The following is a 16,414-nucleotide window of genomic DNA, read 5'->3' as shown; positions in this document are numbered from 1 at the left end:
CATCATCTCAGTCATAGTTCTGGGTCAGGGTTCAGAAATAGATGTCATTTGGCTTATATCAATATTTAGCCTTGGAGATAGCAGCCATAACCTCTGAACAGATGATTTCCTTCTCTCCAGGTGGCAGAACAATTAATATTTGTTCCAGACTCATGAACCCAGAAAGCCTTCTCAGGGCCACCTGCCCTTTGCAGGCACGTATGCAATCTAAAAGTTTGAAGTATCATCATGGTGCCCATTTACCAGATGAGTAAACTGAGGTTAAGTGACTTGATAAAGGTCACACAGATAAGTATGTGGAACGCCAGAACACATGTAGGGTCAGTTAAGTTCAGTTGCTCAGTCGTGTCTGACTCTTTGCCACCCAATGAACCACTGCATGCCAGGTCTCCCTGTCCGTCACCAACTCCTGGAGTTCATTCAAATTCATGTCCATCAAGTCAGTGATGCCATCCAGCCATCTCATCCTCTGTCATCCTCTTCTCCTCCTGCCCCCAGTCCCTCCCAGCAACAGGGTCTTTTCCAATGAGTCAACTCTTCGCATGAGGTGGCCAAAGTATTGGAGTTTCAGCTTCAGCATCAGTCCTTCCAATGAACACCCAGGACTGATCTCCTTTAGGATGGACCTGTTGGATCTCCTTGCAGTCCAACGGACTCTCAAGAGTCTTCTCCAACACCACAGTTCAAAAGCATCAATACTTTGGTGCTCAGCTTTCTTCACAGTGCAACTCTCACATCCATACATGACCACTGGAAAAACCACAGCCTTGACTAGATGGAACTTTGTTGGCAAAGTAATCTCTCTGCTTTACAATATGCTATTTAGTTTGTTCATAACTTTCATTCCAAGGAGTAAGCGTCTTTTAATTTCATGGCTGCACTCACCATCTGCAGCGATTTTGGAGCCCCCCAAAATAAAGTCTGACACTGTTTCCACTGTTTGCCCATCTATTTCCCATGAAGTGATGGGACCAGATGCCATGATCTTCGTTTTCTGAATGTTGAGCTTGAAGCCAAATTTTTCACTCTCCTCTTTCACTTTCATCAAGAAGCTTTTTAGTTCCTTTTCACTTTCTGTCATAAGAGTGGTGTCATATGCATATGTGAGGTTATTGATATTTCTCCCGGCCATCTTGATTCCATATGTGCTTCATCCAGCCCAGAGTTTCTCATGATGTACTCTGCATATAAGCTAAATAAGCAGGGTGACAATATACAGCCTTGACGTACTACTTTTCTGATTTGGAACCAGTCTGTCCAGTACCATGTCCAGTTCTAACTGTTGCTTCCTGACCTGCATACAAATTTCTCAAGAGGCAGGTCAGGTGGTCTGGGATTCCCATCTCTTTCAGAATTTTCCACAGTTTCTTGTGATCCACACAGTCTAAGGTTTTGGCATAGTCAATAAAGCAGAAATAGATGTTTTTCTGGAACTCTCTTGCTTTTTCCATGATCCAGCAGATGTTGGCAGTTTGATCTCTGGTTCCTCTGCCTTTTCTCAAACCAGCTTGAACATCTGGAAGTTCACAGTTCACATACTGCTGAAGCCTAGCTTGGAGAATTTTGAGCATTACCTTACTAGCGTGTGAGATGAGTGCAGTTGTGCAGTAGTTTGAGCATTCTTTGGCATTGCCTTTCTCTGGGATTGGAATGAAAACTGACCTTTTCCAGTCCTGTGGCCACTGCTGAGTTTCCAAATTTGCTGGCATACTGAGTTCAATACTTTCACAGCATCATCTTTCAGGATTTGAAATAGCTCAACTGGAATTCCATCACCTCCACTACCTTTGTTCACAGTGATATTTTCTAAGGCCCAGTTGACTTCACAGTCCAGGATGTCTGGCTCTAGGTGAGTCAAAACCCCATCATGATTATCTGGGTTGCGAGGTTCTTTTGTTGTACAGTTCCTCTGTGTATTCTTGCCACCTCTTTTTAATATCTTCTGCTTCTGTTAGGCCCATACCATTTCTGTCCTTTATCGAGCCCATCTTTCCATGAAATGTTCCCTTGATATCTCTAATTCTCTTGAAGAGATCTCTAGTCTTTCCCATTCTGTTGTTTTCCTCTGTTATTTGTATTGATCGCTGAGGAAGGCTTTCTTATCTCTTCCTGCTGTTCTTTGGAACTCTACATTCAGATGCCTATATCTTTCCTTTTCGCCTTTGCTTTTTGCTTCTCTTCTTTTCACAGCTATTTGTAAGGTCTCCTCACACAGCCATTTTGCTTTTTTTGCATTTCTTTTCCATATAGTCTTGATCCCTATCTCCTGTACAATGTCACGAACCTCCGTCCATAGTTCATCAGGCACTCTGTCTATCAGATCTAGTCCCGTTAGTCTATTTCTCACTTCCACTGTATAGTCCTCAAATTGTGTTTTTTGCTCCATACCCACTGGGAGTGCTGGGTGGTGATATGGCACTATTGTTTAGGCAGAAGCAAACAATATGCAGGCTTCAACTGAAGAAAGTAAGGAAAACCACTAGACCATTAAGCTATGACCTAAATCAAATCTCTTATGATTATACAGTGGAGATGAACAAATAGACTCAAGGGATTAGGTCTGGTAGCCTGAAGAACTATGGATGGAGGTTTGTAACATTGTACAGGAAGTGGTGACCAAAACCATCCCCAACAAAAACAAACGTGAGAAGGCAAAGTGGTCGCCTGAGGAGGCCTTCAAAACAGCTGAGAAAATAAGAGAAGAGAACAGCAAAAAGAAAGGGAAAGATATACCCAATGATATGCAGAATTCCAGAGAATAGCAACGAGAGATAAGAAAGTCTTCATAAGTGAAAAGTGCAAGAATTAGAGGAAAATAATAAACTGTAGAGTATAGATCTCTTCAGGAAAATTGGAGATACCATAGGCATACTTCATGCAAAGACGGGCACAATAAAGGACAGAAAAGTCAAAGACCTAACAGAAGCAGATGAGATTAAGAAGAGGTAGCAAGATTGCACAGAATAACTATGTAAAAATGGTCATAATGACCTAGACAGAGATGAGGTTCTGGTCACTCATGTAAAGCCAGATATTCTAGAGCATGAAGTCAAGTAGGTCTTAGGAAGCATCACTACAGGCAAAGCTAGTGGAGGTGATGGAATTCCAGCTGAGCTGTTTAAAATATCCTAAAGAATGAGACTCTAAAAGTGCTGCGTTCAATACGTCAGCAAATTTGAAAAACTCAGCAGTGACCACAGTTCTGGAAAAAGTCAGTTTTCATTCCAATCCAAAAGAAAGGCAATTCCAAAGAATGTTCAATCTATCATACAGTTGTGCTCACCTCACTTGCTAGCAAGGTAATGCTCAAAATCCTTCAAGCTAAGCTTCACAGTACATGAACTAAGAATTTCCAGATGTACAAACTGGTTTGAGGAACCAGAGATCAAATTGCCAACATCCATTGGACAATAGAGAATGAAAGGGAATTCCAGAAAAACATCAACATCTGCTTCACTAACTATGCTAAAGCCTTTCACCGTGTGGACCACAACAAACTATGCAAAATTCTTAAGAGAATGGGAGTAGCAGATCACCTTATCTGTCTCCTGAAAATCTGTATGTTGGTAAAAAAGTGGCGGTTAGAATCAGACATGGAACAACTTAAAGATTTAAAATTGGGAAAGGACCATGACAAGGTATACATTGTCACTCTGCTTATTGAACTTGTATGTAGGAAAGATCATTTGATATGCTGGACTGCATAAATCCCAAGATAGAATCAAGATTGCTGGGAGAAATATCAGCATTCAGATATGAAGATGACACCACACTAATAGCAAAAAGCAAAGCACTAAAGACCAGTTGATAAGGAGAGTAGATGAAAAAAGCTGGTGTAAAACTCAACATTCAAAAAACTATTCACAAAAAACACTGAAAATTCATAGCATCCAGTCCCACCACTTCATGGCATATAGATGAGGGAGAAGTGGAAACAGTGGCAGATTTTGTTTTCTTGGGCTCCAAAGTCACTATGGACCTTGATTGCAGCCACAAAATTAAAACACACTTGCTCCTTGGAAGGAAGAAAAGCTATGAAAAACCTGCACAGTGTATTTAAAACCAGAGACTCACTTTGCTACAGTGGTCTGTAGTGTCAAAGCTATGACTTTTCCAGTAATCATGTATAAATGTGAGATCTGGAACACACAAAAGAGTGAATGCCAAAGATTTGAGCTTTTGAATGGCAGTGCTTAAGAAGATTTTTTATTTTTATTTTTATTTTTACTTTATTTTACTTTACAATACTGTATTGGTTTTGCCATACATTGACCTGAATCCACCACGGGTGTACATGAGGTCCCAAACATGAACTCCCCTCCCACCTCCCACCTTATATCTTCTCTCTGGATCATCCCCGTGCACCAGCCCTAAGCATCCTGTATCCTGCATCAAACATAGACTGGTGATTCGTTTCTTACATGATAGTATACATGTTGAGAGTCCCTTATACAACAAGGAGATCAAACCAGTCAATCTGAAAGGAAATCAAATTCTGACCCCTGCTGTCCTAGCTGAGGTATCTCCTGAGAGTCTCCAGGTGGAAAGAACGGATGTCTCCACAGCAAAAGTGCCTAACCATGGCAGCTCCAAGCAAATAGTTTGTAGCTGCACCCCTGGAGGAAGCTCAGAAAGGCTGAAGGCTCTGTGTACTCTGGGTCCCTCAATACATGTGTTTCATTCTCCCCAGCAGCATTGGAGGCCAAGGAAGGGGCATTCTGGGCCCTGGAGGAGGAGGATGGCTCAGGGATCCACTGAGGCCACCACTTACTAAGTAGGACATGAAAGGACAGAGCAGGCATATGTGGCAGAGAGCTGGTGACTGGGGTGTGGGAACAAAAGGGAACCAGCTTTGCATGAAGTACCTCACTCAAAATCCCCTGGAGGAGAAGCCCGGTGATAAAATCTTCTGAGATGAGGTGAAGAGAGTCTATTTCATTATCCCTTATAATTTCTCTGAATGAGAAAATGGTGGAGTTGGTGGGTCATCACAAAATCTTCCCTGGCCTAGACCATCTGCCAGTCGCTATCCTTGGGGCTGCCTCTCCCCAGCTTCAGTCATGTATTTCTGGGGGAAATTGACAACCACGTGTGCTGCTGGGTCAGGGTCAACGACCAAGTAAAGCCAATCATAGGACCCCATGGCCCTGCCAGGATTGCTGATCTAGGGCTGTACATGTGAACTGAAGTGGGTCATTCAGAGAACACCCTTGAACTCTAACGGCTCTGAGCTTCTTTCCTTACTAGGAGATACTTTCGGGATATAAAACCCTAGGGCAGGTAGTTTGGACTTCCTCACTAGGTGTAGAAGCCTTAAGGAAGAAAGTTGCCAGACTAAGACCATCAGAGAAGAGGGAAAGGAAAGAGCGAGGGTGAGAGAGAATTGATGACTTCTGATTTCTTGGTTCCAGTCACTGAGATATTTGTATTTGCTCTGATTCTTGTGTCCTGGATTCCCAGAATCATTTCAATGACTCTCCCCTTTCCTTGAAGCCAGTTGGAGGGGGGCTCCTCTCAACTGTGATTCAGACTTTGTTCTAGATCCTTCCCGATCATTGTACACCTCCCAGACTCAAACAGAGACACACATTTGTTTCAGCACCATTATGAGTGAAACCCTTTATTCTTTAATGAGAATAGGGTTTGCAGCCCACCAAATACAGTTCACCAGCATCCTGGGCAAGAGTGCCCTAAGTGTGAGTGAGCATTTGCTCAGAGCAGCCTTACTGATTCCTGAACTACACCAAGCATATACACTGTCTGTGCCAGGCTAATCCTGTCATTTCCTCAATCATAAACCGAGAAGTATTGCCTCAGGAAGACGTCACCCAGGATCCAGGTCTGTAGATATACTCACTGTGTTCTCTTTAAAGGTGGTACAGCACTGTCCTCTAGAATCCTGGGGGAGCCAGAGACACACGCCACTCAGCCTGAGCTCTTACCTACAACTCCTGCCAATATTCAGACCCAGCACAATTCTTGGTTTTATTTCTCTCTTTTGTGTAAGTATCAAGGGGTTTTATGGGCCGCAGGGGATGTGAGAGTTCATCCAAAACCAAAAGGGGACAAGACATGCACTTGCCATGAGGAAGGGTGTCGGGGAGGGGAGGACTGGGAGTTGGGGAAACAGCAAAATGATAAGAAACAAAGTCTTACTGTAGAGCATAAGGAACCATATTCAATATCCAGTGATAAACCTCATGAAAAAGAACATACATTCTTAACCTAATGTACAGATTTTATGTGTGTAACTGAGTGTCACTGCTGTGCAGAACTTAAAGCAACACTGAAGATCAGCCATATTTCAATAAAATTTTTCGAAAAGAAAAAGTTTGTCCATAATTCTCCTCACTCCCTGTTTCTTTCCTTCTGACTTCTGCTCACTGTTTTCTCTGCAGAGAATGCTGTTTCTCCTGCATCCCCACAATCTAAACTTTATTTAAAAACTTTTTTTTTGTATTGGAGTACAGATGATTAACAATATTCTGAGTTTCAGGTGGACAGTTTGGGGCCTCAACTGTATGTATCCAGATATCCTGGTCCCAGAGATACCCCTCCCATCCGGGTTGTCATATAACTGAGCAGAATTCCCTGTGCTACAAAGTAACTCGTTGTTGGTTATCCATCTTAAATAGAGCAGTGCCCACAACACAGTGTTGAAGACTTAACTCAGGAACTCTGGGAAGCTTTCTTTGGCCCATAGTCACCCTCTTTGGCCACTCCAAGCTTGGTTGGGTAACTTACTCTGGTTCCCCATCCCCACTGGTCAGGCCGTAGCCCTCATCACCCTGAGTAAGTCCCTTGCGCCCCAATGCAGAGCACTTTGGGATGCCATTTGCATGGAATCCAGTGCAGTTATGCCTAGAACCAAGCAACACTCCACATGGTTCCATGAGTTTACAGTTTTTGAATTCCTGAAATTCCCTCCCTTCCTCAAAGTCTTCTTTGAGCCCATCAGCCAGCTATGAACTCTCGAAGGGAGCTGACATGAAGCCTCCACCCTGTGCTGGGGCTGAGCAGTCACTGTGCACCCTTTATTCACATTAGCATCCAGCCTCCCCACAGAGGAGTCAGGTATCCCAACTCACAAAGGGGACACCAGGCCAGAGCAAGGGGAAAATGCATCTGAGAACTAGGGTGACCATGTAATTTATCATCAAACCAGGAAAACTGTGAAAAGGGAATGGAGACTGTTAATGCCTATGGTGGGAGAGCACACTGGGAGTGTCCCCAGTGTGTCTCCTTTTTCTATGGCTTATTTCAGTGACCACTAGAGCTGACTTTCGTGTTCATGCATCTGAGGGTTCAGACTGAACTGAAGCTCTTTGAGGACTGAGGAGCATAGTGTTCCCCTCTCCTTGTGACTCCCACCATGCCAGCATGGTGTGGCGTCTCCACATTTATTTCAGGATGATCAGTGTCCCAGACAGCCCTTTACTCTCAAGTGGTTGGTTTTGTGGCAGGCTATGGCCTAGCAACAGGGCTCAGAAGCATCTGCAATAGTGCAAGATGGCCTGCATAGGGTAGCCTCCTCCCAGCAGCAGCCCAAGGGTTCCTGCAAGTTCCTATTTAAGAACAACCCCTCAGGGTTCTCCTCTCACCTTGAGGATGTAGGCTTCAGCTAGCACTGGATATTTGATGCCATTGATCGTGAAGATAATAGAGGGCAGGGTATTGACCACAAAACAGGAAACATAGTGTTGTTAGAGAGAGAGGGAGAACAGTTAGCCCTGGAGATCCTTCTTGTGTGTGGAGACTGGGAGTGACCCTGGGGCAAGACCCTTCACCTCAGAATACCGTGGCATGGTGCCAATGAGCTTCTGGATGTTACTGACCAGTTTTCTTGGGCCAAGGATAAGTGATGTCCTAGTGTCCACAAGGGCCTTGCAGCTGCCAGAACAAGCAATAACCTTTCTTTCCAAGGAGATGCTCAGAGAGAGTGTGACAAAGAGGCATTAAGGCCGCTCTGAGTCTCCCCAGAGCTGCCCCCTTCCGACTGTCTCCTAAACAGCCCTTCATCTTTTGTGCTGACTCTTCCTTTGCTCTCCACACGACACCTTCCTTGACATCCTTGAATGCAGTACTTGAATACGTCAGGATATTTTGTATCTTGGCACAAGCTGATCTTCTGTCCTAGAAGAGTCCCCTCCACTTTGACTAGCAAATTTCTTCTCATCTTCCAGATTCCAGCTTAATTGTCATTGATTCAGGGAAGTCTTTCCCTTGGTGTTTATCAGTCTCCTGCCCTGGTCACTTTCTGCAGACCCTTTCTCAAATTCTGCTGTTGCTGCTAAGTCACTTCAGTCGTGTCTGATTCTGTGCGACCCCACATATGGCAGCCCACCAATCTCCCCCATCCCTGGGATTCTCCAGGCAACAACACTGGAGTGGGTTGCCATTTCCTTCTCCAATGCATGAAAGTGAAAAGTGAAAGTCACGTCACTCAGTCATGTCCGACTTTTCACGACCCCGTGAACTGCAGCCTACCAGGCTCCTCCATCCATGGGATTTTCCAGGCAAGAGTACTGGAGTCAGGTGCCTCTCATGTCTAGCATGTACCAAAGTCACAATGCACTATGTGTGTGTGTCATTTCTTGTGCATCTGCCTTCTTAGATGTGAGGGCGAGTTTTATTCTCATTGCCTCCCTAAAGTGTGTGAAACACAGGTGATGCCCAATGCTTGTCTGTTTAGTGAGTGAATGAAGACTGTGAAAATAATGAATGAGAAACATCCAGAGAGCTGTATCTGGTGGGAAACAAATAATGGGTCAACTACAGAGTGAGGTTGGAGATTCACAGGGACAGCAGATTCTCATAATGGAGGGAGAGAGGGGCTCCTCTGGGAGAGGGTGTCTCCCAGCACTGCTCCTACAACCAGCTCAGACCCTGAGACCCTGGCCAGGAAATACATGACTAACCCACAGAAACTCCAAAGGACAGGTCAGCTTTTGTCTGAGGGTATTACACAGAATCCTATCAATTATGCCTCTTGTCCTCAGGTCACTCCTGGATCCCCCATTCATGATTCTCTGTTCTAGCCCCTGCCCCACTGTGTGTCCAGGTATGTGAGGTGTCTTTTTTATTAGTTGCTTTCAAGTCTTTAGACTGCAGTCAACCTCTCTCCACTACTGGATTGCTGCTCCCTAAGGAGACCAGTTTTCCCCATTTGCTTAGGAAGTTCCCTGTTTTTAAACTGACATTTATTTGTACTGAGAATTTCCTTGGTCCCAGGTAGCCCTGGACAGTTGGTCATCTTATAACTCTATTTAGGCTGGTGCAACCTCCTTGATCCTGTTCACCACACTGTAGAGTCCTCTAACCAAGCTCCATGCCTCACAGGCCAGTGGGTGCAGCCCTCTCCCAGGTGCACAGACCTCTCTGGACCCTTTTAGGATTCTGGTCAGAGCCATGCTCAGAAGGCCTAGGGATTGTGAACCCATGGGTTGTTTGCATATCTATGTGTTTGTGTGTTTGTTTGTATATGCGTCTGCATGTGTCTCTAATTGTACTTTTGTGTCTCTGACTAGCTATCCATGTTTATATGTGTCTCTGTATATATGTGTTTGCTTGTGTGTTTCCATGTGTCTGTGTGTCTGTCTGTGTCATTGCGGGTGGTGTATGTGTCTATGTCACTATGTGTCTGAGAATCCATTTGTTTGTGTCTGCCTGTGTCCGTGTACAGATGTGGAGCATCACTCGGGCTGACCCTCAGAGGGAGAGGCTTACCGGTCCATGTGTATAGGCCAGTCTCCTGCTTGGATCAGTGGTACTCAGTTAAGCGCTCCCTGGTAGCAGGCTTTGTCCACTCCACCAAACATCACCACACTGCCCTTTCCCTGCATCTGTAGAGAGAAAACAGGGGGATGTCTTTGGAGGACAGTAACAAGAGCACTTTTGGAGAGCTTGTGTTTGTGCTTGTCTACCCATCAAGGCCCTAAAATTGTCTTCATTTAGAGATGCATAAATTGAGGCTAGGAGCAATTGAGAACCAGACTGAAGTCAGTAACAGGCTAATGGAGTGGCACAGAGGAGGTTAGAAGCTGAGTCACTTGGCTGGGCTCCACCTACTATATCTTCTGAAGAGGCCCAGGACCTCCTGCTACCTGTGTGCTCAGAAACCCTCAGATGACAGGGTGCTGAAGAGTTTTTGCTTCCCCATGTCCAGCTTGTCATTTTTTAGGAAAATCAAAGCCTGGGAGTGCTAAGGATGTGGTTTCAGGTCACCCAGAGCTGGCTCTTCTGGCCTGTGACCTCTACTGTCCAAAGAGCCCCACACTCAGAAGGGATCCCACATCTGCTTTCCCTGTCTTAAAATGACTACTGTTTCTTGAACAAGAGATAACACATTTGTTTTGTGTCCCACACTTTTATTTTTCACTGGCTCCTGCAAATTGGGTAGCTGGTCCTGGGCTCCCAGTAGAATGCTTATGAGGAAGGAAAGATATCCACCATCCTTCTTCCTTCCTTATCAAATTCATAAGCAAATCGTATTTTTTTTTCCTCCAACTTGTTTTGTGTTGCCTTCCATTAGTCTTCCTCCTCACTCACCCCCCTAGACCAAGTTACTGGTCTTGAGCCCAAGAGCAGGTATGTGTTCCAATAAAACATTATTTATAAAAACCAGCGGTGATGCCAGGTAGGGCCCTGGGGCCACAGTTATCCTGGGTTAGATTATCTCTCAGGATACTTCTTTATTAAGTGTTCTATAATTTTCATGCAACTGAAAGCATCTTACATCTAATTTGGAGAAGGGGATTGTCCATCTCCAACTTACTTGCTCAAGTAAAAGGCAAGAACAGGCTCAGCAATGGCACCTTGATTTTTCAGGTTGTCAAAGATGGGGATGGCTCCAGTGAAGGATATGTTGAGGTAGTTCATGCCCAAGATGCCATCAAAAGGTATACCCTCAAACCCGGATTCCGCCAGGCTTAGACTGAATGGCTGGTCAGTGCTTACAATGTCCTCAATCTGTGGAAGAGAAGAGTAGTCCCACTTATGTGAAGTGGGGCTAGGACTGGGCTGGGTGCCTTGCCATTACATTGTCAAAGAAGAAATGAGGCTTGGCTGTGTCTTTGGTGGACCTCAGACAGTTAGACCACGCTGGGAGGGGAATTTGGGCTCCAACTGTGAGAGGTTGTGAATTTTAAAACATCTGCCCCTCTGAAAAACACCACCTGAGTGAGTCAAATTGGCCTTGTGGCTTCTGTCCGGGTGGGGCGACCAAGAGTTAGGCCACGACCCATTGGTGCCACCTTGTGGACAAAATGAGTCGAGAGCAAGATAGCCTTCTCTTTGGCATGATGAAATGACAGGAATGGACTGCATTGTCTCTAAGGCACTGTGGATTCTGCATCTGTCTGGGAAGACAGAAGCTGAAAACACAATCTTACTTGCAGGGTTCTATGAAATTATTGCCTGGGAAATTCACTTTTTGGGATATGTGTGTATTTGTGTGAGTGTGTATGAGAAAGAGAGAGAGGGGAACTACTCAAGTACTTTGGAGAGGCAGGCCATAGGTTTTATTAGACTCTCAAACATCTCCTAGAGTGAGAACTCATTTATCAAGGCCCCTGACATCTCTGGCCTCCAGTTTCCCACTATGGATACCTGAAGCCCTTGACTGCCCCCAGGGTCCCCAGATCCGTTTTATCATGTCCCAAACACCCCACCGCAAGTGCAGTCTTGAAAAGCCAGCCCAGCTCCACCACTTACCACATGTGTGCCCTCAGCAAGGCCCTTGCTGTCTGAACCTCAGTTTCCTCATATGTCTCATGAGCTAATCAGACCACCTGTTGTGTGGGGTTGTTGCAGATTAAAGCAATTATTACCTGAAAGTGTCTGGAACAGTCTGTGAATATAAAAGTGGGTGCTTTTATCCCCTCTTCTCACTCCCAGAAAAATGAGCCTTGAACTGCTCATGGGCACAGGAGCTGCAAGTCCACACCTCAAGCCACTCTCTGGGTTAACTAATCTGTTTTCTCCTGTGTCACCACAGGCACTGCCTCCCCAGAGGCATGATCCTGTGTGTAAGATGGCCAGTATCTATGGAAGTTAGGCTAGGAAGGGTCCTGCCAGATCGTCCTGCATCTGTTTTGCAAGGAGAGGTCACTCCATAGCCAGTCCTGACTCAGTGTCTGTTTACACATTACCCGAACCATGTCATAAGCAAATAATCCCTTCATGCTCCCAGATCCATAGGCGATGCTGAAGGTCTTTTCAGTAGGCCGGAAAGTGGAAGACTTATAATGTCTGAACCTAACTTGTGTAGCTGCAGACACAAGAGATGACTGTCATCAGGTGCCAAGGGTGGAAAACAGGGCGGCAGGGCAAGTGAAAGATGGTCTAAGTAGGGGGTGTCTGTACTCACAACAGGCTGGACTGGGGCAAAAGAGGGAGGGTATCCACAAATCAGATGAGCCTGGGTCAAACACAACCTGGAATTCCTGAGGGGGTATTCCAATGGTGATGTTACCCATTACAGCATCTACAAGGAGAAGGAGGGAGTGGGTTAGTGCAGAACTGGCTACCCTCTGTTCCCACACTGCTGCTCCCTTTGGGTGTCACATATCACTTGAGATCACTTTCTAACCACTGTGCAGCTCACAGCCTTTGGTCACAGTGGTGTCTGCATTTGATATATTTTTCCTGTGCTACATTGTATGCAGGATATTGATTCTATGATCAGGCTTTGAAGTGACACCTCTTTCATGGCAAGACCAGATGCATATCCACTGGGCCTTCAGGACCGCTGGACACCAGGAAAGTCATGGTGTCTTCATTTGAGACGCTCTGTAGTCTCTTCACAGAGAAGGCAATGGCACCCCATTTCCAGGAATGTACTCTTGCCTGGAAAATCCTATGAACGAAGGATCCTGGTAGGCTGCAGTCCATGAAGTCGCTAAGAGTCGGATATGACTGAGCGACTTTCCTTTCACTTTTCACTTTCGTGCATTGGAGAAGGAAATGGCAACCCACTCCAGTGTTCTTGCCTGGAGAATCCCAGAGATGGGGGGATCCTGGTGGGCTGCCATCTATGGGGTCGCACAGAGTCGGACACGACTAAAGTGACTTAGCAGTAGCAGTAGCAGTAGCATTAGTCTCTTCAAACCCAGCCTTATCACCCCCTTCTCCAGGAGGTCCTTCTTGATCAACTCCAGCCATTCCCTCCAAACTCAGACCACATCCAATCAACACCACACTGGTGACCCTTTCATGTGACATGTATTTACTCGTTGCCTATCTTAGGCTGGCATGGGCATTGAAGACAAAATAAGCCCTTTTCTAATCTAAAAACAGCAAGCACTGTGTTAGATTCTGATCGCCTTACAGGGAATACAGGTTCAGCAACATTTTACTGCTGTGGTTCTCACATCTGTGGAAACTGAATTCCTCTGCTTGGGGATTCACAGTTGCTTTGCAGTTGGTTCTACCTTCTAATCAGAGATGATTCACTCTTCATCTGTAACTGAGTGACTCCCTTAGTTCAGAAGGATCTGCTCCTGCTGCTGCTGCTGCTAAGTCGCTTCAGTCATGTTCGATTCTGTGCAACCCCATAGACAGGAGCCCACCAGGCTCCCCCGTCCCTGGGATTCTCCAGGCAAGAATATTGGAGTGGGTTACCATTTCCTTCTCCGATTCAGGAAAGTGAAAAGTGAAAGTGAAGTCGCTCAGTCGTGTCTGACTCTTAGCGACTCCATGGACTGCAGCCTACCAGGCTTCTCCATCCTTGGGTTTTTCCAGGCAAGAGGACTAAATTGGGTTGCCATTGCCTTCTCCTCAGAAGGAACAATCTCCATCAAACTAATGACACATCTTTGACTCAGAAATGGATGTTTACCTGCCACCTGGTAATTTCTGGGCCCAGTCACCAAGACCAAGAGTTGAGAATGATAGAGCTTTCTCCTCTGGGTGGGGCCTCTGCCTCCTGCAGAAACCTCCTGACGCCCCAGCCCCAACATCCCACCCGTCACCTCCAGATGACCCCTGTTCTAGGCAAGAGCACCAGGGGGCGCTGTGGAGCACCATCCTCCCGAAACACTCCATACATGATGTTCCTCAGGGGTGTATAGTTATATTTGAGCCATGAGAAGCAATCTGGGACAGTCTGTAAACATGTTCCTTCAGGAAATAGTTCAGCATGTGTTTTTCACTGAGGGTTTTTCTCGTGGTCTTCACTTTTGTTAGAGGTATTCTTTCATCTAGCATTTAACAAAGAAAACAAAGAAGCAGCTACAATTATCTGTCAGTGTTAAGGTATAACTGTCATTGCAATGGCCCTGTGTATTTTCCAAACATTTTTATAAGTCACCTTATTGTCAGAATTTTATGCATATACCATGGCAAATACATAGGTTTGAATAAAGATTCTGTTCTGTAATATTGGGTAGGCCATATGACCATGTGGGGTCTCAGTGTCCCCTCAGTAAAATGGTGGAATGTAATGATTCAAACCCTCGAAATAGAATATTTTGGGGATAGTGAAGTGATGGATATAAGGTACCTGATAAACAGGAAATCTCAACAATGACAGCCTTTAGCACTGCCGTTGCCATCCCACTGTATCCTCCTCATAGAAGTTCAGGGAAAGAGGTAGAAGGGGGATTCCTACCCTCTTTTACATGGGAGGAATCTGAAATGCAAGAGGTTTGTGAATTGGCTGTGGTCACACTGCTTGTCAGATAAAAGCAATATATAAGTAACTCTCCCAAATTTTCTACAAGTTGAAAGAGAAGAGATAGTTGAAAAAAGAATCCAGGAGATAGGGAATAATTTAGGGAAATGTAGAGGCTCTAGAAGGAAGGATGAGTCAAATGAAAAATTAAAAGAAAACAACACAGAGATAAATACACTCAGAGCCTTCCAAAGAGATGGAAAGATAAATGATAGTTATACAGAGATGCAGACATAGACATAAACACACTAAAGGAGAGACGGAACAAAGAGAACATGCTAAATAAAATGTAGAAAGCTGCTATTCCACAGGACCACACCTACATCTGCATTGACTGTGCACTGAACAACTGCAAGGAGTTCCAGTTTCAATAGGTCATGACATGACTGGACCCCCAGAGTTGTGCAGCTATGCAAATCTACACCAAGAGCTTTGGAACCCACAGTTCCTATAGAAAGGTACTTATCAATAAGTAAGGGTTGAACGTTAAGATTGTCAGGGAAATAGTCCATTCCCTTCTAAACATGATGAATAGAATAATCAGATGAAAAGAAAAATCACAGAAAGGAAGATGATATGGCTTTCAGTCTCCATACTTACAGGACTCTGCAATCTGAGAAGGCTGCCAGGTTGAGGAGCACAAGCCAATTCAGGCTTCTTTCCTGGCTCCAAGTACTCAGGAAAGTTCAGGTTCTTAGCATGTAGTGGTAACAGGGAGCCCCTAATTATATATGCTCTGACATGCCCAAGTTTAGCCCTTTCAGTACAGTTCAGTTCAGTTCAGTCGCTCAGTCATGTCTGACTCTTTGTGGCCCATGAATGGCAGCATGCCAGGCCTCCCTATCCATCACCAACTCCTGGAGTTCAATCACGTCCATCGAGTCAGTGATGCCATCCAGCCATCTCATCCTCTGTCGTCCCCTTCTCCTCCTGCCCCCAATCCCACCGAGCATCAGAGTCTTATCCGATGAGTGAACTCTTCGCATGAGGTGGCCAAAGTACTGGAACTTCAGCTTTAGCATCATTCCTTCCAAGGAAATCCCAGGGCTGATCTCCTTCAGAATGGACTGGTTGGATCTCCTTGCAGTCCAGGGGACTCTCAAGAGTCTTCTCCAACACCACAGTTCAAAAGCATTAATTCTTTGGCGCTCAGCCTTCTTCACAGTCCAACTCTCACATCCATACATGACCACTCAAAAAACCATAGCCTTGACTACACGGACCTTAGTCGTCAAAGTAATGCCTCTGCTTTTGAATATGCTGTCTAGGTTGGTCATAACTTTTCTTCCAAGGAGTAAGCGTCTTTTAATTTCATGGCTGCAGTCACCATCTGCAGTGATTTTGGAGCCCCCCAAAATAAAGTCTGACACTGTTTTCACTGTTTCCCCGTCTATTTCCCATGAAGTGATGGGACCAGATGCCATGATATTCATTTTCTGAATGTTGAGCTTTAATCCAACTTTTTCTCTCTCCTCTTTTACTTTCATCAAGAGGCTCTTTAGTTCCTCTTCACTTTCTGCCACAAGGGTGGTGTCCTCTGCATATCTGAGGTGATTGATATTTCTCCCAGCAATCTTGATTCCAGCGTGTGTTTCATCCAGTCCAGTGTTTCTCATGGTGTACTTTGCATATAAGTTAAATAAACAGGGTGACAATACACAGCCTTGACGTACTCCTTTTCCTATTTGGAACCAGTCTGTTGTTCCATGTCTAGTTCTAACTGTTGCTTCCTGACCTGCATAC

General features: G+C 45.1%; 1 pseudogene; it reads right to left on the bottom strand.

The window, feature by feature from the left end:
* Positions 1-5,712: 5,712 nt before the first annotated feature.
* LOC138083436 (pregnancy-associated glycoprotein 1-like) overlaps positions 5,713-16,414 on the bottom strand; it is a 34,968-nt pseudogene continuing 24,266 nt past the window's right edge.

Source organism: Capricornis sumatraensis, chromosome 8 (assembly GCF_032405125.1).
Source record: "Capricornis sumatraensis isolate serow.1 chromosome 8, serow.2, whole genome shotgun sequence".
NCBI lineage: Eukaryota > Metazoa > Chordata > Mammalia > Artiodactyla > Bovidae > Capricornis > Capricornis sumatraensis.
The sequence above is the reverse complement of the archived record's forward strand: the minus strand, read 5'-3'. Positions and strand labels throughout refer to the sequence as shown.